This window comes from Myxocyprinus asiaticus, chromosome 14 (genome assembly GCF_019703515.2).
Source record: "Myxocyprinus asiaticus isolate MX2 ecotype Aquarium Trade chromosome 14, UBuf_Myxa_2, whole genome shotgun sequence".
NCBI lineage: Eukaryota > Metazoa > Chordata > Actinopteri > Cypriniformes > Catostomidae > Myxocyprinus > Myxocyprinus asiaticus.
Genome location: NC_059357.1, coordinates 47,113,918 through 47,141,674, shown reverse-complemented (window position 1 = coordinate 47,141,674; position 27,757 = coordinate 47,113,918). Strand labels below are relative to the sequence as shown.

The 27,757-nt window shown below is 42.9% G+C and overlaps 1 pseudogene; it reads right to left on the bottom strand.

Annotated features, from left to right (window-relative positions):
* Nucleotides 1–27,757, bottom strand: part of LOC127452269 (centrosomal protein of 112 kDa-like) — a 284,785-nt pseudogene that overhangs the window by 107,399 nt on the left and 149,629 nt on the right.

The following is a 27,757-nucleotide window of genomic DNA, read 5'->3' as shown; positions in this document are numbered from 1 at the left end:
GCTCTCTGTAGACCCTGAAAAACTACAGAGGTCCGATGAGGGAACGAGGCGCGGCCTGGAGGGATTCAGCCTCCTGGCACCTCTTAGGAACCTGATGATCAGATCATGCTTCCCTAAGGACTTACCGTCGACTGAGTCGTGGTGTGCTGCTATGGCAGCAACGTGCACCTTCAAGGTGGAAGGGGACAGCCTCCCTTCCAACCTCTCTTGCAGGAAGGAAAGCACTGATCTGACTGCACACCTCTGGGGGTCTTCCTGATGGGACACCACTTAGCGAACAGATGCCACTTAAAGGCATACAGGCACCTCGTAGAGGGAGCCCTAGCCTGAGTGAACGTGTCTACCATCGCAGGTGGAAGACAGCTTAGGTATTCCGCGTCCCGTCCAGGGGCCAGACATGGAGATTCCAGAGGTCTTGGCGCGGGTGCCGGATGGTGCCCCATCCCTGAGAAAGAAGGTCCTTCCTCAGGGGAATTTGCCCAGGGGGAGCTGTCGCGAGGAGCGTGAGGTCCGAGCACCACGTCTGGGCGGGCCAGTATGGTGCTTACCAGGACGACCTTCTCCTCGTCCTCCCTGACCTTGCACGGGGTCTGTGTGAGCAGGCTCACTGGGGTAAAACGCATATTTGCGAATGCCAGGGGACCAGCTGTGTGCCAGCGCGTCTATGCCGAGGAAGGCCTCGGTCAGGGCATACCAGAGCGGGCAGTGGGGAGGATTCTTGGGAGGCGAACAGGTGCACCTGTGCCTGACCGAATCGACTCCAAATCAGCTGGACCACCTGAAGGTGGAGTCTCCACTCTCCCTTGAGGGTAACCTGTTGTGACGGCGCGTCCGCCGAAGTGTTGAGGTTGCCCGGGATGTGGTGCTGCTAACTCCATTGGAGGAGACGGCGGGCGAGTTGTGAGTTGTCTGTCCAAACTAGCACGTGCTTGCCCTGGATCAATGGCCGGAACCTCCGCAGGGCAAGCAGAATTGCCAGTAACTCGAGGCAGTTGATGTGCCAACGCAGCCGCGGACCCATCCAGAGGCCGGCGGCTGCGTGCCCGTTGCCAACAGCGCCCCAGCCCATTTTGGAGGCGTCTGACCACGACGCGCCTGGAAACCAGTTCTAGGGGAACACCTGCTTGTAGAAACGAAAGGTCGGTCCAAGGGCTGAAAAGACGGTGATAGACCGACGTAATGGCCATGCGGTGTGTCCCGTGGCGCCATGCCCGTCTCAGGATTCGAGTCTGGAGCCAGTGCTGAAGTGGCCTCATACGTATCAACCCGAGCGGGGTGGCCACCGCCGAGGATGCCATATGACCCAGGAGCCTCTGAAAAAGTTTCAGTGGAACCGCTGTTTTCTGTTTGAACGCCTTCAAACAGGCCAGCACCGACTGGGCGTGCTTGTTCGTAAGGTGCGCCGTCAAGGAGACTGAGTCCAACTCCAAACCAAGAAAAGAGATGCTCTGAACCGGGAGGAGCTTGCTCTTTTCCCAGCTGACCCGAAGCCCTGGTCGGCTGAGGTGTGAGAGCACCAGGTCCCTGTGTGCGCATAACACGTCTCGAGAGTGAGCTAAGATTAGCCAGTCGTCGAAATAGTTGAGAATGCAAATGCCCACCTCCCTTAACGGGGCAAGGGCCATCTCTGCAATCTTCGTAAAGATGCGAGGAGACAGGGACAGGCCGAAAGGGAGGACTTTGTACTGATACGCCTGACCCTCGAACGCGAACTGCAGGAAGGGTCTGTGTCGAGGAAGGATCGAGACGTGAAAGTATGCATCCTTCGGGTCTACCGCTGCAAACCAATCTTGATGCCAGACGCTCGCTAGAATGCGTCTTTGTGTCAGCATCTCGAACGGGAGTCTGTGTAATGCCCGGTTCAGTACTCGCAGGTCCAAAATTGGCTGCAACCCACCGCCTTTTTTCGGTACAATGAAGTAGGGGCTGTAAAACCCTTTCTTCATCTCGGCTGGAGGGACAGGTTCTATCGCGTCCTTCCGTAGGAGGGTAGCGATCTCCGCGCAAGGTAGCAGCGTTTTCGTCTTTCACCAAGGTGAAGTGGACACCGCTGGACCTGGGCGGATGCCCGGCGAAGTGAATCGCGCAGCCGAGTGGGACGGTCCGGACCAACCCTCATGACGGACTGGAAAGCGCAAGCCATGCGTCCAAGTTCCGCACGAGGGGGACCAAAGGGACAACGTCATCGGATGTACCGGCAGGTGGGGCCTCGTGGTGGGGCAGAGCTCGAGGTGCCACACCACGTCGTGGCCGTGCTGAGTCCGAGGACATCGAAGCACTTACCTGGCTCCTTGTGACCACCCCCGGAACAGCCTGGGACGGGGGAGGAAGAGGCCTGTCCTCGTGACCCGTGGAGACTGTCACATCGGGGGTGGATTTGTGCCACAGCTGGGCGCTCAGGGCGGGAGACTGCCGCTGGAGCGCCAACCTGCCAAATGGAGTGGTGGACGGTGGTCGTGAGTTCTTGAGTACTGCAGCCACTTGGGCATGCAGCGCAATTAAATGCAAAAGGTAACAAAAAGATGAAGATCTGCTTACCAGCTCCAGAGCAGCGGGTTTCATTGTCCCTGGGTCGCCCGTCTCAAGGGTGCTTTGAAGCCTTTCACGGGTTCTGGGTGGCCGCGACACGGGTGGCGTCTGCTTCCTGCGGTGGGCTCCACACCGGGGCCAGGCCGAAGGGGCGGGCTGCGGCGGAGCCGGTGCAGTCACCGCAGGGGGATGCCCTTGGTGATGAGTAGATGGGGTGCGGGATCTTGAGCCACGCTGGGGCAGGATAAGCCGGCTAGCATCCATCTACTGCTCTACCATCGAGAACTGCTGGGCAAAGTCCTCGATGGTGTCACCGAATAGACCCGCCTGGGAAATGGGGGCAGCAAGGAATCGTGTCCTGTCGGCCTCACCCATCTCGACCAGGTTGAGCCAAAGGTGGCGCTCCTGGACCACTAGTGTGGCCATCGTCCGCCCATTGGGGTCCCCAAATCGCCCCCAGTGCTAGCCACGCTGGCCTCAAACCCGTGGGTAAAAGGACCGAGGCGGGAGCCTCTGGGGTGGCTCGCTTTCTTACGAAGGCGAGCCGCAACCACAATGTTGCCATGGACATATTCTCGCAATGAGAACGTGACCATCCACGGACGCTGTCTCCACGTGAGCAGTGCCCAGACACGAAAGACAGTGATTGTGACTGTTAGAAGGCAAGAGATAATGAGCACAACCAGGAATAACACACAATCGGAAAAGCATCTTTAAAAAGACGCGTCTTTAAAAAGACGTTCCGTGTGTGTGCTTTTTTAGAGAAATATATACTCTTTTAGAGGGGAAAAATGCTCTTTCAGAAAATATACTCTCTAGTTTTTCTGCCGAAGCGCCCAGGGGCATTCTCCGCAGTGCACCAGTGCAGAGGAGGGAGAAGCCGCTGAAATGCGCCGTCAGGTCCAGCAGGTGAATGAACAGTAGTATTCAGCTCAGTGAGCATGACCGTTCAGCTCCGAAGAGAAAATCTGAATGAGTGGCTGCATACCAGCTCCTTTTATACCTGTATGTCCGGGGGGAATGGCATGCAAATACCACTTGCCAATTTTCATTGGCCTTTTATCAAAGACCAGAGGTGTCTCGGGCTCCCAAGAGTGACCCCTAGTGTCACTACATCGACACCAATGTCGAGTGAGTGACAGATAGGGAACAATAATTAATAATTATCAAAGACAATTATTAATTATTAAAATCAATAGAACATTGATGAGAATCAATGTTAGCTTTTTCTAATCCTTTAAATCAACAATTATCAAAGATAATCGTTAATCGTTAATATCGATGAAACATTAATTAAAATTAACACTAGCTTATTGATCATTCAAATTCAACAATCATCAAAGATAATTATGAATTATCAAAAATCAATAGAATATTAATAAGGATTAACATTGATGGGGCACCACCCTGGAATCAGGGACGAATAACCAGATAGTATAACAGTCTCAATATTAGATTGTTTTCTTAGGAAAATCGACATCCAAAGAATACTGATTTTCGGGAGAAAAAAAACAATGAATGAATGAAGGCTTGAATCCGAGCACTGACATCCCGTCAGCATGACACAGGTGTATGCAAAACAAACCAAAACACTTCTCTTTGTAATATAACAAAGTTTATTTATGCAGTAATATCAATTAATAATTAATACAATGCAGTCAATAAACTTCCGACTTACAACTACAAACTAAACAGTGATATGATTAGATATGGAAACTAAAATAATCCTATAACACATAAGGTGTGTGTATGAGAGTGTGTGTGTGAGAGTGTGTGTGTGTGTGTGTAAGGAGGGATGTGCACAAAATGGCGGACGTGACTCTCGTGGAGATTATGTGACGCGAGACTTCCGGCCAGAGAATATGGCCGCAAGTGTGGGCGGAGAGAAACCAGTCAATGTCGTCTACCAGTTACCACGTGTATCCGCTTGTACGATAGCTTAGGGACAAAGCTGAGCTTTATCACGAAGCTATCTACTAGCCAGAAATGTGTGCCAGAATGTTTGTGAGGGGTCGCGCGTGTGTGTGTGTGGTTAGTACGAGAGAGAGAGAGAGAGAGAGAGAATTAAGTGACGGCCCCAAAGCCGATTTCGCGATCGTGGGAGAGAAAGCAGCTGTTAGTTTATCACTCAGTTTGCCGGTCTCACCCGCGATGGCGGAAATGCACAACAGCCCAATGTGGTTGGACTACAATACAGCAAATCAAATTCGTGATAATTACTACCCTGAGTATTAATAATGAGTGGACATGGCGGTCCGTAAACTGTACAAGCAATAACCTTGATACACAAGAATAACACACTATAATATTCTATCACTGCCCAGACGTAAACCTCTTACTTGAATCGCATGAGGATGCAGAATGTGTGTTCATCCGTCCTTTAACTCAGACTCGGTTCCTCGAGGCTCGGGTGATGACGGGAGGCCATTTCCTTGCTCTGTCGGCAGGCGGTACGGCTGCTGATTCTCGGCGGGCTGGCGGAGAAATTAGCGACGTCGACTTGATTGAAGAGGGAAGAGAAATCTTTTCTCTTCACTTCTGCAGGCAAACGGATGAAGATGCGGATTGCTCGGCGGTCTCCTTCGGATCCGTTAGAGTGTTTGGTGGAACACAGAGTAATCTCAACTCGTCCAGCGAGATGGAGATTGTATGGCCACAGTTTCAAGTCGGATGTTACTTCCTTGTGCCACGAGGCTGCACCTGAGAGCAGCGATGAGCTGCGTCTACACACGGCGAGCAAAGTTTCTGGAAGCAAATCCCAGAAGCATCTCAGAGGTATTTCTACTCCTGATGATGACATGGTTGAGGTGCGTTCTGTCGTGTGCCTCATCCAATAGGAGTTGTGAGTTCGATCCTTTAGTGAGGAAGTCTTCATGGGATTTGTAGTCTGTTTTGGACTCCCTTTGTTTGATTTTGGGGCGATTTTTATCAGTAAAATTTATGACTTGGTATGTGGGGGCCTGAGTTAGGTTTTACGACTGTGTTAGGCCTGCCTTTGTCTTCTATCTGACTACATGAGGCCCAACACCTTCCAACTCCCGAGTTCTCGTGCTTTGGATTTTTTAGTGAATGAGGCATACTATATGATCCGGCCCCTAAGAACTGCCTTAAGTGCCTCCCAAGCCACGCCCACAGAGGATACTGAGGACCAGTTGGTCTCCATATAAACATTGATTTCAGTCTTTAACATTTGTTGGAAATCAGGATTATCCAAAAGGGATACATTAAGGAGCCAACTATATGATTTATTTTTCTCTATATGTGGCAACACCTGTAACCTCACCAGGGTGTGATCCGAGACTAAAATGTTTCAAGGATATAAAAATGTGGATATATTTGGATATAAAAAAAATCTATTCTAGAATAAATCTTATGGACTGATGAAAAAAAATGTATAGTCCCTACCAGATGGGTTCAAAGTCTCCAAATATCTGTAAGACCAAGATTTTTACACATTCTGTGAAGCGTCAATGTTGCTCTAGGGGGCTTACACACTTTTGCTTCACTATAATCACGGACTGAGTCCATCAAAAGATTAAAGTCTCCTCCCAATATTATATCATGAGGGGTGCCAGCGGTTTTCAACATCCTTTCAAGATCTATAAAAAAGCCCTGAACATCAGCGTAAAGTGCATAAATATTTGCCAAAATCAGACTTTGCCCCTGAATTTCTGCTAAAACAATAATGACTCTCCCTAATTTATCTTTAATCTGTTTGAGACATTTGAATGTTAAATGTTTATTTACCAATATAATGACTCCCTTGCTCTTACTTGAGCCAACACTAAAGAAAACATGTCCACCCCATATCTTCCCAAATTTTTCAGCTTTCTGCAGGGAAAGATGCGTTTCTTGAAGAAACATATCTCATCAGAAATCATATTTCTTACGTTTAAGAAAAGAAATAACCTCCCTTCTTTTTATGGGGTGCCCCAACCCATTCACATTCCATGTGGAGAGAGATAGTACACTCATATTAACATTTGGCATTTTGATATAATAGAAAAAATAAATTGTGTGCCAAAAACAAAATTATGAAGACCACATTTCAACATTAATGCAACAATAAAACCCCGAACTCCCCCCCCGAACAAAACAAACAGAAAAAAGAAAAACGTGCGCACGAAAGCGCCAACCGTCAATCCCTCTAAACTCAAAGAGTCCATGTACGCCTACGAGAGCCCCCGTGACAACTTTGCCATCGGATTGCTCGATTTTGCCTCACAAATTTGTAAGGCAAAATTACATTATATCAAATATTTTGTAAAACAAACCCCAGCCAATAGGCAGAATAAACACAGAGAACGTGTAGACTCATTCACAGAACTGTCTCGAAGGTGTGTTCCTTCACAAAACAAATTCCAGCCGATATAAAGCCGTTCAGTTTCCTCGGTCAGACAAACGAATCTTCAGTGAGCCAGCTGATGAGTGCAGCAGATGACAAAATCAAACTCCAGCCAACAGGAGGCATAAGTACAAGGAACTGACAGATTCATCCATAACTGTCCCGAAGTAGTGTTATTTAACAAAACAAGCTCCAACCACTAGGCGGAACCAGCAAAAAAAGGAAACGAAACAAGCATCCCGGTTCCTCGAATGGTCAAGTGTCAATTCATTCGGAGGTCGCATAAAATTATATCCCATGACTTACATAGTCTGTCAACTTTATAAAAGACATCCTTTGTGTGGGCATGTAGATATTTTGCGGTCATCCGTAGTGTCTATTCTCAATCTGGCCGGGAACTTCATTGTAAAAGTGATCTTCTGTAAATGCAAAAGTTTCTTTAAGGAAAAGTGTTTATCCACAAAACAAAACAAACTCCAGCCGCTCGGCAGAGCCAATGCAAAAAGAAACAAAAACGACGTCCAGCTTCCTCCAAAAACCAGAGTATGTACAATGAGTCAATCCACTCACAAGAGAAGCACCCAATGGTTACTCACCCATTGTTTCTATAAAGACATTGCCTGATTGGGACATGTAAATACTTTGCAGCCATCCTTGGTGTTTATTCTCAGTTTGGCAGGAAACATCAGAGCAAAAGTTATCTTCCGCTGATGTAAGAGTTTCTTGCATTCCTTGAACCGATCGTGTTTCACTCTTGTCGAGTTTGCAAAAATCAAATCAAATCAAATCAAATCAAATCACTTTTATTGTCACACAGCCATATACACAAGTGCAATGGTGTGTGAAATTCTTGGGTGCAGTTCCGATCAACATAGCAGTCGTGACAGTGATGAGACATATAACAATTTACAATAACATCAAATTAAAACAACACAATTTAAAGTCTAATATACACATAATTACACACAACACAATATACAAATAATAACATACACTGTACAGTATACAATACACACAATATAGATACACATTATTGAATAAAAAAAAGTATATATAGTATATATACAATATACAGTAGGTTGTATTGTACTGTATTGACATTCAGGCTGTCAGTTGATAGTAAGTTGTTAAGAGAGAATATAATATAATAATAATATAATTTATGACAGTCTGGTGTGAGATATAAGAGTAAGAGTAATAAAGTGCAGTGCTGATGTATTTTGATCGTGGGAGATAAAGAGTTCAAAAGTCTGATTGCTTGGTGGAAGAAGCTGTCATGGAGTCGGCTGGTGCAGGTCCTGATGCTGCGATACCGCCTGCCTGATGGTAGCAGTGAGAACAGCACATGGCTCGGGTGGCTGGAGTCTCTGATGATCCTCCGAGCTTTTTTCACACACCGCCTGGTATATTTGTCCTGGAGGGAGGGAAGCTCACCTCCGATGATGTGTCTGGCAATTCGCACCACCCTTTGCAGTGCTTTGCGGTTGTGGGCTGTGCTATTGCCGTACCAGGCAGAGATGCAGCCAGTCTGGATGCTCTCTACAGTGCAGGTTTAGAACCGTGTGAGGATGTGCCGGTTCATTCCAAACTTCCTCAGCTGTCTCAGGAAGAAGAGGCGCTGATGAGCCTTCTTCACAACGACTTCAGTGTGGATGGACCATGTGAGTTCCTCAGTGATGTGGACACCCAGGAACTTGAAGCTGCTGACTCTCTCCACTGGTGCTCCATTGATGGTGATGGGACTGTGTTCTCTGTCTTTTCTTCTGAAGTCCACCACAAGCTCCTTTGTCTTACTGACGTTGAGGGAGAGGTTGTGCTCCTGACACCAGTGTGTCAGAGTGTGCACCTCCTCTCTGTAGGCTGTTTCATCATTGTCAGTGATCAGACCTACCACCGTCATGTCATCAGCAAACTTAATGATGGCATTGGAGCTATGTGTTGCCACACAGTCATGTGTGTACAAGGAATACAAGAGTGGGCTGAGAACACAGCCCTGTGGGGCTCCAGTGTTGAGGGTCAGTGATGAGGAGATGTTGCTGCCTATTCTAACCACCTGGTGTCTGCTTGACAGGAAGTCCAGGATCCAGCTGCACAGCGAGCTGTTTAAGCCCAGAGCCCGGAGTTTCTCATCTAGCTTGGAGGGCACTGTGGTGTTGAATGCTGAGCTGTAGTCTACAAACAACATTCTCGCATAAGTGTTCTTTTTTTCCAGGTGGGAGAGATTGAACATTGTGTATTGTAGATGCAATGGCATCATCAGTGGAGCGGTTGTTGCGGTAAGCAAACTGCAATGGGTCTAGAGAGAGAGGCAGCACAGAGCAGATGTAATCTCTGATTAGTCTCTCAAAGCATTTGCTGATGATGGGGGTCAGAGCAACAGGACGCTAGTCATTTAAGCATGTGATTTTTGATTGCTTTGGAACAGGCACTATGGTGGATGTTTTAAAGCATGTGGGGACTACAGACAAAGAGAGGGAAAGGTTGAAAATGTCCGTAAAAACACCAGCCAGCTGATTCATGCATGCTCTGATAACGCGGCCCGGAATGCCATCTGGGCCCGCAGCTTTGCGGATATTCACCCGTCGGAAGGATCGGGTTACATCCGCTACAGAGACGGAGAGTGAACTAACCTCTGTAGCTTCGGCTGCGAGGGCTCTCTCCACAAGAGCGGTGTTATTTCCCTCAAAACGAGCATAAAAAGTATTTAGCTCATCCGGGAGAGAGGCAGCAGTGTTCATGGCGGAGTTTTTATTCCCTTTAAAGTCCGTGATGATGTTAATTCCCTGCCACATGCTTCTAGAGTTGGTGGTGTTAAACTGTCCTTCAATCTTGTTCCTGTACTGGCGTTTTGCTGTTCTGATAGTTTTTTGGAGGGCATAACTGGCTTGTTTATGCTCCTCCGCATTCCCGGAATTAAAAGCGGAGGTCTGCACATTAAGTGCCGCGCGAACATCGCTATTAATCCATGGCTTCTGGTTCGGATAGATCCGTGTTGTTCTGGTCGGAACGACGTCCTCTACGCACTTTCTGATGAAACACATTATGCTATCAGCATAAAGCTCGATGTCGTCATCAGAGGCGGACCGGAACATCTCCCAGTCCGTGATCAAAACAGTCTTGTAGCGTAGAGTCTGATTGGTCCGACCAGCACTGGATCGTTCTGAGGGTGGGTGCTTCCTGTTTCAGTTTCTGCCTGTAAGTGGGCAGAAGCAGAATGGAAGAGTGGTCCGATTTGCCAAATGGTGGGCGGGGGAGGGATTTGTAGCCATCCCGGAAGGGAGAGTAGCAATGGTCCAAAACCCAGTCCCCTCGTGTGTTGAAACTAATGTGCTGGTGGTATTTTGGTGTGACTGATTTGAAACTGGCTTTATTAAAGTCACCGGTCACAAAGAACGTGGCCTCAGGGTGTGCGGTTTCCTGCTTGCTTATAATCCCGCAAAGTCCGAAAACAAGAAAATACTGTGATTCTTCCAAGAAAGCTTTCCTTTGCTCCTCGCCTGGCGCAACACGAGATCTTTATCGGATGATCTCAAAAATCTGGCCAGAATCGATCGGGGCCTTTCTCCCTTAGTGGATCTGTGAGCCGGGACTCTGTGAGCTCGCTCAACCTCCAGTTTATGGCCTGTTATGTCGAGCAGACTCGGGAAAAGCTTGTCCAGGAATTTCACCATATCTCTGCCCTCCTCATGCTCAGGAATTTCCACAATTCGAACGTTATTCCTGCAGCTTTTCAAGCTTTTCAAGAACACGTTCCAAATCAACTTTGGTCGTGGGCGGATTAGCGGCTAATTCCCTCTCTGATGACTCCAAATAATCGATTCGTCTCTCAACATCTGTCACTCTTGTGACTAACTCAGAGATTTTTTTTCCATCACCGTAATCGATCGACGTATTACAGCGAGATCTTCCAAATCCGCAAGTACCTTCGTCAACATCACCGACATGTTGGACAGTTGACGCTGGATTTCTTCTCCCACCGCACCATCCAAATCGAGTCCTCAGTCCACAGGCCCGTCTGGGACCCGTAAGTGTCTTTTAACGTCTCCAGAGCCCGATGATTTTGACTTCTTTGCCATGTTTACATCAAACAGCAAATGTGTAACTGGGTGTATCGAATTTTACCAGATTATATCATGAAAATAATTTAAAAAATTTGCAAAGTGCACAGAGCTGTCTCTCACATGTCTGCCCTTCACATGGCATCATGTGGGACCTCGAAAACGGGCTTTTGTTTCCTGATGGACTGATATAAACCTGTGGACACTGACTCCTGGAAGCTGCCTAAAGCCAACCAGTCATATCAGAGCTCGTCATTTTAAAGCCCAAAGAATACTCTTTTTGAACAATTGAATGCTCAGCTATTCGAAGTATACTTCATTTGACTGTGAGCGCATTCACAGGCAGTTGGCACATGCATGTTATGACTGCTATAAGATTTCGGATTCTCTTCAGGATTTTAGACCCATAAAGATTTCTTTATAGTCCTTCAGACTCAAATTAAACAAATGCAAGTATCCACTGTTGTTGTTTCTACATTCGTCTCCTGATGTTTAGCAGCGATTACATCTTCTAGTGCTTCTTCGTGAATGCAACGGCCCACAAAAATGTGAGTATTGCCACCTTGTGGACCCAATAATTACATTTACATTTATTAATTTACATTTATTCATTTGGCAGACGCTTTTATCCAAAGCGACTTACAAGAGAGGAAAACATAAGCAAATCATCTTAGGAGACAGTGGTACGAAAAGTGCTGTATTTCAAAGTATCACTAGCATCATAATAGTATTCAAAACAGAATAAAGTGCAACATATAATTATTATTTTTTTTTTTTTTTTTTTTTAATGACTGGTTAAGTGCTCATGGAAAAGATGTGTTTTTAGTCGTTTTTTGAAGACAGAGAGTGAGTCAGCTTCAGGGATGGAGTTGGGAAGGTCGTTCCACCAACGTGGTACGATGAAGCTGAAAGTTCGGGAAAGTGTTTTGGTGCCTCTTTGTGTTGGTACAACAAGGCGACATTCCTTAGCCGACTGCAGGGTTCTAGTGGGCGCGTAGCTCTGCATAAATGATTTTAGGTATGCTGGAGCAGACCCAGTGACTGTTCTGTATGCCAGCATCAGAGCCTTGAATTTGATACGTGCATCAACCGGTAGCCAGTGGAGAGAGACAAGGACTGGTGTAACATGTGCTCTCTTTGTTTCATTAAAGTCCAGATGTGCTGCTGCATTCTGGATCATTTGGGAGGGGTCTAGTTGCACATGCAGGGAGGCCTGCAATGAGAGTGTTACAGTAGTCCAGTCTAGTTATTACAACTGACTGGACAAGCAGTTGTGTGGCATGTTCAGAGAGGAAGGGTCTTATCTTCCTGATATTGTAGAGTGTAAATCTACATGATCTTGCGGTCTTTGAGATGTGGTCTGTGAAATTTAGTCTGTTGTCGATGGTTACCCCTAGATTTCTGACCAATTTGGAAGGCGTTACTGTAGTTGCACCCAGCTGCGCAGTGATGTTGTGTTCAACAGCAGGGTTGGCTGGAAAGACAAGGAGTTCAGTCTTGGCTGGGTTGAGTTGCAGGTGGTGCTCCTTCATCCAGGCCGAAATGTCCGCCAGGCAGGCAGAAATTCGAGCAGTCACTGTGGTGTTGTTGGACTGGAAAGACAAGTAGAGTTGCGTGTCATCAGCGTAGCAGTAGTAAGAGAAACCATGTGCCTGAATGATGGGTCCCAGTGATGTTGTGTATATAGAGAAGAGAAGTGGCCCAAGCACTGATCCCTGAGGTACCCCAGTAAGTAGCTGATGTGGTTTGGATACCTCACCTCTCCAGGCTACCTTGAAGGACCTACCTGAGAGATAGGAATTAAACCAGTCAAGCACAGTTCCTGTGATGCCCAGCGAGGAGAGGGTAGAGAGTAAGATCTGATGGTTGTCTGTGTCAGAGGCTGCAGAAAGGTCCAGCAGAATCAGCCCTGATGATCTTGATTCAGCTTTCGCCCGTCTCAGCGACTCATTGACAGACAGCAGGGCAGTCTCGGTGGAGTGTCCACTTTTAAAGCCTGACTGACTGTCATCCAGCAGTTTGTTCTAGAGAGATAGGCAGAGATTTGATTGAAAACTGCCCTTTCAAGTGTTTTTGCCATGAATGGGATGAGAGAGACTGGTCTGTAGTGTTCTATTTGTGTGGGAATAAGTGCAGGTTTCTTCAGCAGCGGGGTTACTCGAGTAGTGGGAAAAGTGCCTGTAAGTAGAGATGTGTTAATTATGTTTGTGAGTGCAGGTAGGATGGACGGAGAAATGGCCTGGAGAAGGTGAGAAGGAATGGGGTCAAGGGAGCAGGTAGTAGGGTGGTTGGAAAGGAGGAGTTTAGAGACCTCAGTGTCAGTCAGAGGAGAGAACATAGAGACAGAAGAGTTGCATACAGGAGACAGGTGTTTGACAAGGTGTGGTGCTGAGAATGTATTGCCGATGGTTGTAACCTTATTAGTAAAAAATGTGGCGAAGACATCTGCTGTCAGTGATGTACCAGGTGGTGGAGGGGGAGGGCAGAGAAGTGTGTTGAATGTTCTAAACAAGCTGCGAGTGTCTGTGGTGCTGTTGATCTTGTTCTGGTAATAGGAGGTTTTTGCAGATTTAACATTATCTAAAAAAGTTGCAAGCAGGGACTGATATTTACCTAGATCTGCTGGATCTTTAGATTTCCACCATCTCCTCTCAGCTGCCCTGAGGTCAGTCCGATGTTCACGAAGGACATCAGACAGCCAGGGGCTGGGTGGTGTAGCACGTGCTGGCCTAGAGGAGATAGGACAGATGTTGTCTAGACAGGTTGTTAAAGTAGAGCTTAGTGTGTCTGTGGCTGTGTTTACATTAAGCGTGGTAAATACATTTTGTGTAGGAAGAGATGTAGAGACAGCAGTGGAAAGGCGAGAGGGTGAGAGGGAACGGAGGTTACGGCGAAAGGAAACCAATGGTGGAGTCTGTTTTAATGTAGATGGGAGGGTCATGTTGAATTGAACAAAGTAGTGATCAGAGACATGTAAAGGAGTACCAAGAATATTTGAGTTGGTACAGTTATGTGTAAAGATGAGGTCCAGCTGGTTGCCCAATCTGTGAGTTGCTGTGGTGTGTAGTTTTTCCAAGTCAAATGAGGCCAGGAGAGTATTCAATTCAGTGGCCTGGGGCTTGTCTTGGTGTATGTTGAAATCACCAAGAACCACAAGTGGCCTACCATCCTCCGGCAAGGAGGACAGCAGGACATCCAACTCCTCAAGAAAGTTTGTCAGCTGACCTGGAGGGCGATAGATGACAACAACATGTATTTTTGTGGGTTGCATTGTAGTAATAGTGTGGAATTCAAAACTAGTATTGTTACATAGTGAAGAGTGTGTTGAAAAAGTCCAGTTGTTATGAATGAGCAAACCTGTTCCCCCGCCCCTACCGGTGTGTCGAGGGATGTGAGAGAAGGAGAAGTTGTTGGAGAGAGCAGCAGGTGTTGCTGTATCCTCTGGACGTATCCATGTTTCTGTCAGTGCCAGGATGCTGAGGGTGGACTGCGTGGCAAAGGCTGGAATGAAGTCAGCTTTGTTCACAGCTGACTGGCAGTTCCAGAGTCCCACTGAGAAAGAGAGCAGAGCAGGTACTGAAGTGCAAAGTGGTCGTAGGTTGTGTGGGTTGCGTTTGGTCTTGCATCGATTTCGTGTAAACGGTCTGTAACAGATAACAGGGATGTGCTTGAAGGCATGTGTTATTCGTGAAGTAGACATGTTAGTATATAGAAGGAAAATAATAAGAGATACAATAACAAGATACTTAAGTGTTATGTTGAGTGGCGCCTTGTTGGTGTCCTTGCTCGGTGGACTCGCACAGGTAGACTCGCTGGTCTTTACACAAGTAGGTCTTCACACGAGGAGGGCTTTACACGAGGGCTACCACTTCTGCTGCCGGAATGCAAATAATAATTAATGCAAATAATTTCAGGCACATGCGCATACTGCGCAATCAGATTACACGCAGTTAAAAAAAATTGAGCCGCATAAGCACTCTGCTTATGATGAAATTTGTGTTACACGTCCTGTACACGGACACCTAGGGGCCGGGTCTGACCGAAGTATACTTTGGGCTTAAAATGTTTCAAAAATGTGTTTAACATTATGGAAAAGATCTGTTAGAAATAGCAAATGCATCACTCCCTTCAGGAATGTTTCCGAAGTCCCTGAAAACTGCAGTTGTCAAGCCCCTTCTTAAAAAGTGCAATCTAGATAACTCAATATTGAACAACTACAGACCAATTTCAAATCTTCCTTTCATAGGCAAAATCACTGAAAAGTTTGTTTTCAATCAGCTGAAAAAATTCTTAATCTTGAATGGCTACTTGGACAATTTCTAGTCTGGTTTCCGACCACATCAGCACAGAGACAGCACTCATAAAGGTCCTTTATGATATTCGGCTAAATACTGATTCTTAATTGGTTTTAAAATTAATGTTATCTTGTGTTTTCTTTATCATTTATATGTAAAGCACTCTGAATTGTCATTGTGTATGAAATGTGCTACATAAATAAACTTGCCTTGCCTTGCCTTGCCTTAAGAAAGCTGGCATGTTTTGTGAGTGTTAGCAGTTGCAACTCACCTGTTGTTTCATGTCGGAGTAGGTCTTCTGTGAGCTGAGCTCCACCTTCTTCTTAAAGTTCTCCAGAGCAGCCTAGGCCTGCTGGGCTTCCTGTCTGTGACTGTCCTGAAGACGAACCAACTGCTCCTCTCGATACCTACAACACAAACAAACTGGTTCAATGGCTGTTCAGACAGAATACCATCCATGTGTGAGACACTGAAAAACAGCAAGACATGCCACAGCGGTCAAAGATGTCCATCTAGTGCATTTTAACATAAACAATTACAAAACAGCACATGCAAACACAAAAACAAGTTTTGTGTGAACGGCTCCTAAGACTGCAATTTGACTGTACATGCGCTATCAGGAAATAGAAATTAGAGTGAAAGTTCTCACCACTGAACATGACCTTGTTTTTTGTCACTAGGATGTGCACGAACATAAATAAAATGGAAAACATGTCTTATAGAATTTTGCATTTTATGTTCACTCAGAAAACTTTTGCACCCATTGCAGCATTTAAAATGTGTCAAAGCAAAACAAACAATCTCAGCCTCATGTTTGACAACAACACTAAGACACAACTGCCAAAAGAGCTGTCAAACACAAGACAGACTGCCACAAAGAGCCTGTCAACCTGTTTCACTGCTTATATCTGTGAGTGTGTGTGTGCATGTGTGGCACACGGCACCCTCCCTAACACGAGTGTAATTACTGCATTAATTATTTTTAATTGAGAGAATGATTCACTAGGGCCCGTGAAACTAAACATTAGTGCTTAATCAAACAAGCAAACCACCATATTCATAAAGCTACCAATTTTAAAAATAATGGAGCAGCAATATGGATTAAAACATATCTAAAGAAATCAGTGTTAAGAATGTCACAAACGTGAGACAGTTAATGTGGTAACATGTTCTTTTTGCTAAATTAAAGAAAATTATATATATATATATATATATATATATATATATATATATATATATATATATATATATATATACACACACACTGGTGGCCAAAAGTTTGGAATAACGTACAAATTTTGCTCTTACGGAAAGAAATTGGTACTTTTATTCACCAAAGTGGCATTCAACTGATCACAATGTATAGTCAGGACATTAATAAAGTGAAAAATTACTATTACAATTTGAAATTTTTTTTTCAGAACTTCTTAAATTACTTCAAAGAGTTCTCATCGAAAAATCCTCCATGTGCAGCAATGACAGCTTTGCAGATCCTTGGCATTCTAGCTGTCAGTTTGTCCAGATACTCAGGTGACATTTCACCCCACACTTCCTGTAGCACAAGACAGCCATAGATGTGGCTGTCTTGTCGGGCACTTCTCACGCACCTTACGGTCTAGCTGATCCCACAAAAGTTCGATGGCGTTAAGATCCATAACACTCTTTTCCAATTATCTGTTGTCCAATGTCTGTGTTTCTTTGCCCACTCTAACCTTTTCTTTTTGTTTTTCTGTTTCAAAACTGGAATTTCTCTGCACCCCTGAGTCTTCTCTTTACTGTTGTACATGAAACTGGTGTTGAGCAGGTAGAATTCAATGAAGCTGTCAGCTGAGGACATGTGAGGTGTCTATTTCTCAAACTAGAGACTCTGATGTACTTATCCTCTTATTTAGTTGTACATCTGGCCTTCCACATCTCTTTCTGTCCTTGTTAGAGCCAGTTGTCCTTTGTCTTTGAAGACTGTTGTGTACACCTTTGTATGAAATCTTCAGTTTTTTGGCAATTTCAAGCATTGTATAGCCTTCATTCCTCAAAACAATGATTGACTGATGAGTTTCTAGAGAAAGCTGTTTCTTTTTTGCCATTTTTGACCTAATATTGACCTTAAGACATGCCAGTCTATTGCATACTGTGGCAGCTCAAAAACAAACACAAAGACAATGTTAAGCTTCATTTAACAAACCAAATAGCTTTCAACTGTGTTTGATATAATGGCAAGTGATATTCTAGTACCAAATGAGCAATTTAGCATGATTACTCAAGGATAAGGTGTTGGAGTGATGGCTGCTGGAAATGAGGCCTGTCTAGATTTGATCAAAAATGACTTTTTTCAAATAGTGATGGTGCTGTTTTTTACATCATTAATGACCTGACTATTTTTTGTGATCAGTTGAATGCCACTTTGATGAATTAAAGTACCAATTTCCTTCTGAAACAGCAAAATCTGTACATTATTCCAAACTTTTGGCTGCCAGTGTATTATATATATATATATATATATATATATATATATATATATATATATATATAAATTTAACATAATTAGTTTATGAGAATTACAGCCTTCTTTTCTTTAGTTATTGTTGAACTTACACACACACACACACACAGAGAGAGAGAGAGTAGACATAAAAAACAAAAACAAAACAAAGGAAATTAAAAACAAAACAAACGCACAAAAAAAGTTGGGGCCTTTTTTTCTTTCTTTTTTTTTTTTTTTTTACTGGCCTCTTTTCTGTGTAATTTTGGTCTCTCTAATGTTTGACATTAAAAGATCTAGAAATTGTTTCTCCCTGACTGTTGTGTAGTCTATAATTATTAATCTGTCTTGCAACATGAATGCCTTCAGGGCAGAGTACACACAAAAGAGCTGCTGCTAAGCTCTGATGTGGAGCAACCATCAGAAAGACAGAGAGAAAAACAGACATCTAAACAAGAAAGAAACAAGAAAAAGACCAAGCCACAAAAATAGATCTCTCAGAACACACTGAGACTTTCCACCGAGAGCACAGAGGTGCTGGCTGACTGAGAGGGAAAGAAGGAGAGTTAGATAGTTAGTTAGTGGGTTAGAAGGTTAGTTAGTGGTTCATTTTTGTCAGACTATATTTTCCAAAACCCAGTGACCTTCTTCGCTTTCTACTATCTATACAGGCAGCTACCTTCTAAGTGAAACGGCACCTCATAAGTGACCGATTCAGAAAGCTCTACATAAACAGCACTTCTTACGTAAAGTACACTAGAGACTCAACTTCTATTTTTTCCTTTAATTTATTCCATTAGGATTAATAAAATCCTTAATAAAAGAGGTCTCAGCCACCAATCAAACCTTGTACTTTGTACTTAACATCTTTCATAAGAGAATGAGATAGCATCCCATGATGCATGGTTAGCATGGACATAATCCATAAAAAATTATGGAAAAATAAAAATATTGATTTAAAGTAGTTAATTATAAGGATTGAAACAATATTTTTTTAATTCCATTGCAAATTATTCAGACATACAAATATACACTCAAAAAAGTATCTCTTTGGCTGAACTTGAGTTAATAGTGGACAGTTGTCCCACTTGTTTGAAATGAGTTTTCTTAACTTACAATTACTATGTAAACTCAACATAAACACTTTGAGTAGAAAGAACCTAGCTGAATAGGGTAAACCCAACAAAATTAGACGTGTCAATGTAACAAATAAATATTGTATTTCTTTATGTACTAACAAATAACAGTAAATGTTAGCATGCTTAATACATGCTGGTTGGGAGCACTACAGAGTGAAGTTTAGTAGCTATGCTCCTAAACTCTGTTATGTTACAGTATGTCTGTTACTCCATTCAAAATCTCAACATAACAAAACATTAAACACTAACAAGTATCCCCCTTTATATACATCTTGCACAAAATCAAATGAAATAAAAATTAATTTCAACATTTACTCTCCATATCGAGTCCCAAGCAAAGCATGCTGGGAAATGGAAATCCCCTGCCCAGTTTCATCAATGCTACATTAACACCACAACACTCATTCACGTAGTCCCAACTCAACTGGAATATTGCAAATTTAAATGGACAGAACACATAGCAATCAAGTTGTGCCAAAATGTTCTAGAATTGTGTTGCTTTAGTTCATTTAAATTAAGTAAATTGAACAAGCACATAACTAATATTTTTTGAGCATACCAGAAGAAGTTTGAGAGTGTAGGGAGACTCGATTGCGTCATTCACAGAGTATCAATGGAGTCGGTGGTCACTACAGAGCTCTTGTAGTGTGCTTTGTTGGCCGTGATAGACTCTGTGTGCACATTGTTTCAATTAAATTTACATCCAGCGACTGTAATGCAATTTACATATGAGTAATACAAAAACACAGACAATTCATGTTAACGAGAGCACAAACAAACAACAGAACATGAAGATAGGAAGACAGGCCATCGATCAGCAGAGGTTTTCGACATCCACTGGGTGACAAACTTCATCGAGAACACTGCAAAGCTTTAAACAGTACTGATTTTTTTAAATTATTTTTTTATTACTGTAATTTCCTCCTAAAATACCGGAATCTTATGATCTTCGTGACTTTCAGTTCCATTAACGGTTCCCAGCGTGCAATTTTCTGCCGATGTGGCTGGAACACTGTCCTCAAATACTCTGATAGTGTTTCCAGCAGCGCATCTCTGCAGCAGCGCTGCCCTCTACTGACTCTACAGCGTAAAAACACACAGTTTATACCATGGGTCTGTTGAATGCTTGATTCTGATTGGTTCACGGACATTCTAAGGTGTGCAATTATTTTTCAAGGAAAGGTACGGCTATAAAGTAGTTGCAGGTCTTGACCGCATAACGGTTCCATATCACTTCACCAGAGTATTTCAGTTATTTCAAAGAGCCCTACAGGCTACCACAACAAAATAACCTATTAAAACAAAGACATTGGTTAAAGTAAATCGGTTAAGAACGTCAAAACAATGTCTAAAATATCCTACATTTATTTATATTTCGGTTAAAAAGAGTGCTCACGCTCCCTCGTCTCCCCCGCACTTACACACACACACACACTCGCATACACTATCTGTGTGAAAAACCCTCGCGCTCCCCCTCTCACACACACACTCCCACACTCGTGGACACACAGACATTATACACGTAACGCACACACTTAAGGCCCAAACATACTCATGAGAGAAAAACAGAGTCGTCATGGCAGTGCACTCCTGTATCTCAGTGGGGATGAAAAAAATTATTAAGGTTTACAACGGGAATATGATGACACACATCTTGGCGATTTTGAAGCGATGTTACTTCTGACGAGAGTTGCAACAAAAAAAGGTAATTGTAACACAGCTCACAAACAGAAGGGAAGGAGAACACAGGGAAGCAGGTTTTTCAAGGCTCAGGTAGGACTTTTAATTGGCCACTTCAATGCTTTACAACTTCACACTCGTCAGCTTCTCAGGCACGTAGACTTAAACTCATTAGCTTCACAGGCACGTAGTAACTTAACACATCAGCTTCACAAACATAACAGATTAAACGTAGCAGCTTCAGGAGCACCATGGCCTTCCTTGTGCCAGACTCTCTCTCTCTCTCTGCTGGTGGCATGTCTGCTTATATGCTGCTCTCCCCATACTCACTGGAATTAGAAACAGGTGTTAAAATAATCTAGCTCAGGTGCAAGCTATATTGCAATAAAATTGAGCAGTGCCCAACCAATCGAGCAACTCATCAACGCGAGGCATTGGGTATGCGTCAAATTTAGAGACCACGCTGACTTTTCTATAATCCACACAGAACTGTACAGAACCATCGCTCTTAGGAACTAGAACAACCGGGCTGGACCAATCACTGTGGGATTCCTCTATTACCCCCATATCGAGCATTGCATCCAATTCTTCCCGGACAATTTTCTTTTTGTGCTCGGGCAATCGGTAGGGACGACTACGTACCACCACCCCCAGCTCGGTCTCGATGTGGTGCTGGATGAGGTATGTATGACCCGGTAGAGGGGAAAACACGTCTGCAAACTCCTTTTGCAACTTGGCAACCTCTGTGAGCTGATACAGTGAGAGGTGGTCTCCGCAAGTGACCGGGGTGAAATGATTGTGTTTTGTATTTACCTCCGGCCCAAGCTCCGCCCTCTCCGGGACTACCATAGCCAACGTCACAAGGACTGCCTCCCTCCACAATTTCAGGAGGTTGAGGTGATATATTTGACGTGCACCCCCTCTATTGGTTCGCTTTACCTCATAATCGAGATCCCCCACTTGTCGTGTGACCTCAAATGGTCCTTGCCACTTGGCGAGTAATTTGGAGCTCGATGTGGGAAGTAATATGAGCACCTCATCTCCCGGTGCAAATTCCAGCAGCCGAGTTCCCGTCATACCGTTGGCTCTGACATTCTTGAGCTTGGAGCAAATTCTCCTGTGTTAGTTGCCCCAAAGTGTGGAGTTTTGTTCTCAAGGTCAAGGACTTATTGAATTTCATTCTTACTGTTTAAAGGTCCTTCCTCCCAAGCTTCGTGTATGATATCAAGCACGCCGCACGGGCGCCGCCCATACAGCAGCTCGAATGGGGAAAACCCAGTGGAGGCTTGCGAAACCTCTCGTACTGTGAATAACAGGGAATCGAGCCATTTGTCCCAATTTCTAGCATCCTCGTGCACGAACTTACGAATCATATTTTTAAGGGTTTTATTAAATTGCTCCACCAGGCCATCTGTTTGCGGATGATAAACGCCGGTGCGGATTGATTTAATGCCCAATAATTTGTAAAGCTTGTTTAGTGTCCGTGACATAAAAGTTGTGCCCTGATTGGTGAGGATTTCTTTCCCGCTGCCACAGTAATCCCAGAAGCAAGATATCTCATTTTCTCAGTTTCTCTCTTTCGATCCCTCAAATACAAACTCACACACTAACTCACACACACACACGCACAAATGCACTAACTTGTTACTCCGGTAAGTTGTACTGTAGCTCAAGCCTCGCAATCCTCCGTTGCTAGTTCTGAAGTGACGTTTTCGAATTAGCAACGAAGGCTTGAGCTGTATCAAAGCAAGATGCTGAATCTTCGGTGAAAGAAAGTAGTTCCTCTCATAAGAGCTTTTTAGGGACAAAAACCAGAAAATGTCTTGAGATAAAACCCTGGATGATGTATTAAGGTGTGTTAACCGTGGTATAAGTGGAATAATTGACTCCGGCCCATTAAATTGTTTAAAAATAATGCACACCGCTGTGCGTCGTGACTGCATTACCACCTCGGGTGTGCGATACTTTTAAACAATTCAATGGTCCATTGTCAATTATTCCTTACGTATTTAATTCCCAATCGAATGAGTCTCGAGCCAGCTCTTTTTACAGAGCGAAACATATGCGCTTCCGATGCATTCCCGAAATAATTATTCAAAGGAGCCGGTTCTTTTGTGCTTACAGTATACAAGTAATCTTATACTGATGTGCAACTTATGAATGTCCAACTCAAAATTAAATAAGAACTGTTGAAGTCTCACAAGCCTGAAATACAACACTGGGCTACAAAATACAGTCTAAACTGTCTCTGGAACTGTTACTGTTTATTTAATGATGACCTGTGTCTATTAAATCAAGCAGTGCAGTTACTGACTGGTTGTTCATATGACAATGTATTATTAAAGATGCACAAGTTTTGTTGTAATAAGTGGAATTTTATAAAATAATAAATGAATTAATTAAATATGTTATCACATGTCATGTTGTTTAGATTTCTTTATTTAAAATAGAGTTAGGATCTATTACTGGATTGTATTTATGTCTCTAAAAAGTCTGCAAACACACCTTTTACAAGAACTGTATTACATTTATTTCTGATTTGTTATATCTGCTCTGTACAAATTTGAAATTATCTCATAATTTGGTGACAGACAGCAGAGAGTAGTAAATCAAATATGAATTTCATTTCTAATTTCTAAATAACTTGTAAAGTAAAGATGCTGACTTCCACACCTGGAGTCACAAGTTTGAATCCAGGGCGTGCTGAGTGACTCCAGTCAGGCTTCCTAAGCAACCAAATTGGCCCGGTTGCAAGAGTGGGTAGAGTCACATGAGGTAACCTCCTCGTGGTCGCTATAACGTGGTTCTCGCTCTCGGTGGGGCGCATGGTGAGTTGTGCGTGGATGCCACGGAGAATAGCGTGAAGCCTCCACACGCGCTAGGTCTCCGCAGTAACGTGCTCAACAAGCCACGTGATAAGATGCATGGATTGATGGTCTCAGATATGGAGGCAACTGAGATTCATCCTCCGCCACCCGAATTGAGGTGAGTCACTACGCCAACAGGAGGACCTAGGTGCACGACTGGCGCTGAATCAGATGATCAGCGGGAGAGCGAGATAAAGAGGGGCTGGAGACGCCAGTTCAAGAGAGAGAGAGACGCATGCATCCGCGCTGCATGTGTGTCTGTGTGTCCTTATATTTTATGTTGTTTTAAGTTCAATGATATAAATTAACTTTACATTGACTGTTCAGCTGGTTTTTGCCTCCTCCTTGCCCGTCCTTTTAACTTTTGCTAACCACTTTTCATGTGAAAGTGACATTTCAAAGTGGCATTTGACGCTTGCACGAATCATGAATGCGGCTTTATGATTGCTGTAGGAAAGCGGATAGCCACAGTCTACTGACAGATTGACATTGTGGAGGATGAGAGTTTAAGAGATTTAATGTCCAGATGCTACCTATGTGGAAACTAGTTCTTTCAATTAGTCAAACAATAAAATTAGTCCAATTTGACTTGTTTTTTTATTTGACTATAAAATTAGTCCTAATATTACTTGAATTGGTGCAATTTTAGTGCATTTCTATCTTTATACTGTGAAAGGCATTGTTTGAAAAAATTTAAAAAAGCATTATATTGTTACTTATTGTTTTGTTTTTTTCCTGTCAAATCACTTTATTGTCACTCAACCATATACACAAGTGCAACAGTGGGTAAAAGTCTTGGGTGCAGTTTCGAGCAACATAGCAGTCATGACAGTGATGAGACATATACCAATTTACAATAAACAAAAAAATCAGTGTAAGAAGGAAATAAATGCGTTTTGACAGGAAAAGAAGTATATTTAGAGTCAAATTTCAGCACTTTCAAAATATGCGTTTAATTGCCATTAACTACAAAAAATTATGCAATTAATCAGGATTAAAAATAAACATCATTTATCAGCATAGGAAGAAATCATTTTCGGTGCAGCGCCAATTTAAGTGCGCCCCCTAAGGCAAAACGCGAAAATGAATCTTACGGTGGATGGTTTCTCTTCAGGATTATGGTTCTTCACCCGGAATTACACTATTAAACGCAATTTCTAAAAAAAAGTTGAAATAACGTGGACTGACGGGTTCAACAGAAACATACAGTATACCATCAATGAACAACCTCAGAGATCACAGTAGTTCTGTCTTTAAAGATTTATATATTATCGTTAAAAATTAATTTGCCTATGAAAACAAAAATTGAGATTTTTACTTTGTACATTTACTACTGTATTTTCATTGTTTTAATGATGATTCTCATTACCATCACAATATATATATATATATATATATATATATATATATATATATGTTTTTTTACTGTATGCTGTACAATTTCACATTTCATTAATGAGAATATTATAATTACCAACTTTCTTCACATTGTGGTTATGATAAGTGGGTGGTGAAATGTGTGCAACTGTCAAGAAAATAATGTTAAAATGTAAAAAATCGTAATGTACTTAAAAATAGGCTTCATTTTCTGCATGGTAAAAGAAATCTTATTTTTCTTGACAGGTTTTATGAGAATCAGACATTTATGTTCAGCAGAAGAAAGAAACTCATACAGGTTTAGATGGACAACTGATCTCATGACGACAAATGAAATTTTTGGGTGAACTAACCCTTTAAATGATGTTGGAATGTTCAAGTGCTTCTAGAGGGGAAAGGTTCATCTAACGGTTTCCCGTTTAGGTGTGTACTGCTGTGAGAACTCAACAAAGGCTGACCGCGGGTGTGGAAGCCTTCTGGAGCAGACAGTCAGTTACCATTCGTCACAGAGGGGCAGAATGAGGAAGGACAAATAAAGCAGTGAGGGGAATGCCAGCTCTGTGGAGGCTGTCGGCTTTGGCTGGGGTTTGAGCTCGTAGAGGATTGGAAGACGAGGAGACTCAAATTAAAGATGTGCCATCAAACCAAAGGAAATCCTTCTCATCCTGCAATTTTTTGGGGGGAATCAGAAGGAAGGGACTTAAGGAAAGGGAGACAGTGCTTCCACCCAGCCACAAGTCAGACAGGAGGGTCAATTTTCCAAACCTCCGTAACCACAGGACGCCTCCAATGTGCTTCGATGGGGAGCATGCACTGTAAATACCACTGGAGATGCTGCTAATTCAAACACACCCATTCATTTCATACAGGCCGCTCTCAACCATCAGACGTCTGAGTATCTGGCACCCACAGCGCAAGAAAGCCACACAGAACCTGAACTCGTCGGCCGAAGCAATAACTTGTTTTACTACACAAAAACAAATGAATAAACAGTTACATCCCCACTGGCTGTAGATTTATGCTGGCTTATCTGAGGTAGCACAAGCCTCTGTAAAAGGGACCATGTTGGGTAGATCTGCTAAAATAGTAGGGCTGGGTGGTACAGCTAAAATGTATGAAATCTGACAAATATCTCAATAATTATGTATCTTCTTTGCCGTGTTGGAGAGTAGTAAAAATAGTGACACTACTAATTAACTACACTTTTCAATAGCATGACAGTAGTTTTCACGATAGTGTGGCTTTTCCAGTAACGAGCTACTATTTTTTTTAGCGACTAGTGCTTTAGCGTCACAAAATGCTTAATTTGTCACATTGCATTGTGAATGCAGCAGTGGAGTAGAGGGAGTAATCAGACACACTCACCTAAACCATCCTCTTTCTCTCTCTCTCTATCTCAAGTAATGCTGGGAAAACCAAATCATTGAAGTGAATCACTTCTTTCAGATAGTTCATGTAAATGAACCAGTAAAAATAAACGATTCCCTTTTATTTAGTGTTGGGAACTCCGATTCATTTTAGTGAGTTGGTTTGTTTGGATGGTTCTTGTAAATGAACTAACTCACATAAATGATTCACTGATTCACTTGAGCCCTGCATGGCCTCAAAGGGACTTTGCCTTCCACTGTAATATTGTAGTAACCATGACTGTAACCATGGTTAATTTTATGGTTACAATAGTTTTTCTACAAATGCCATGGTTTAACTTTAAAATATGGTTACTGTAGTAAAACCATGGTTATTTTTTATAAGAGAATGTCACCCTTACTAAATATATAACTATCAGGTCATATTATTAAATTTTGCAATCAGAACTTCAGAGTTAAATCAAGTTAATCAGACTTCAAAGTGAGGCTTGACGCTGGCATTGAGCAGTGCTTTGACACAAATTATGTGAATGCGGCTTCACGATTGCTGAAGCAATGTAGACAGCCACAGCCTGCCGGCTGAATAATATTGTGTGGGATAAGGTTTTAAGAGATTTAATATGCATTGCACTAAATAAATAACCTATGGGGAAACTAGTTCTTTCAATTAGTCATCCTCCCACTTACATTTTTGGAAACATTTCATGTTACTTGAATGGTGCTATGTAGTGTATTTTTATCTTTGTACTGTGGAAGGCTTTTAAACAGTATTGTTACATTATATTTTAATTTTTTTTATTTTCTAAGAAGGAGCTAAATGCTTTTTGTAGGGATGGGACGATATATCGAATTTAGATATATCACGAACCAAAGAAACGACAAACCATATCGTGGCAAAACTCAATATTTTGAAGTTTGCAACTTTGTTTCCTGTCCATGTATCATAAATTAAATGACCCATCAAACATCATAATCTCTCTATCGCTTGATTTTACCACTACTGCACTTTTTTCTGCACTGTTTACAGGGTTCACACCAGGTCCTTGAAGTTCTTGAATTTAGCTTTTAGAAATGTACTGGAATACCTGGAAAATCGCCTTGTTTTGATGAAAAGTGCTTGAGATTAAAGCGGATCGTTTCCTCCATGTAATGTGTGTCCATCAAAGATTAGGTGACTCCACTTTCATTGAATAATGTGTCTTAATATCCTTTCTGTTCTTTACAGTCAGATAAAAAAGTAAAAAGAAATATTAATTTTAATCTCACATAGGATGCACTAAAGAAACAGAAAGATTCTCGTTGAGGTTTGCTGAACTGGAACACTGCGAAATGCACGTTGAAACTCTTAAAGTTACAGTAACCTTTTTAGCGTTTCTTATTCAAATGAATGTAAACTCAGTGTTATTACCTGTAAATTGTACACGTTATTTCAAACAGTGATAGCTCATATCATTATTATATATAACATTTCATGATATAATATTAATCAATAGAATGTGATTAGAAAAAAGATGGAAAATGATTCAAATATAAATATACACTTTCACACATTTCACCTTTTTCAATACAGGTTCTGTTCAATTCCATTGCTTGTTCTGCACATGATCAGCCTGAATGTACC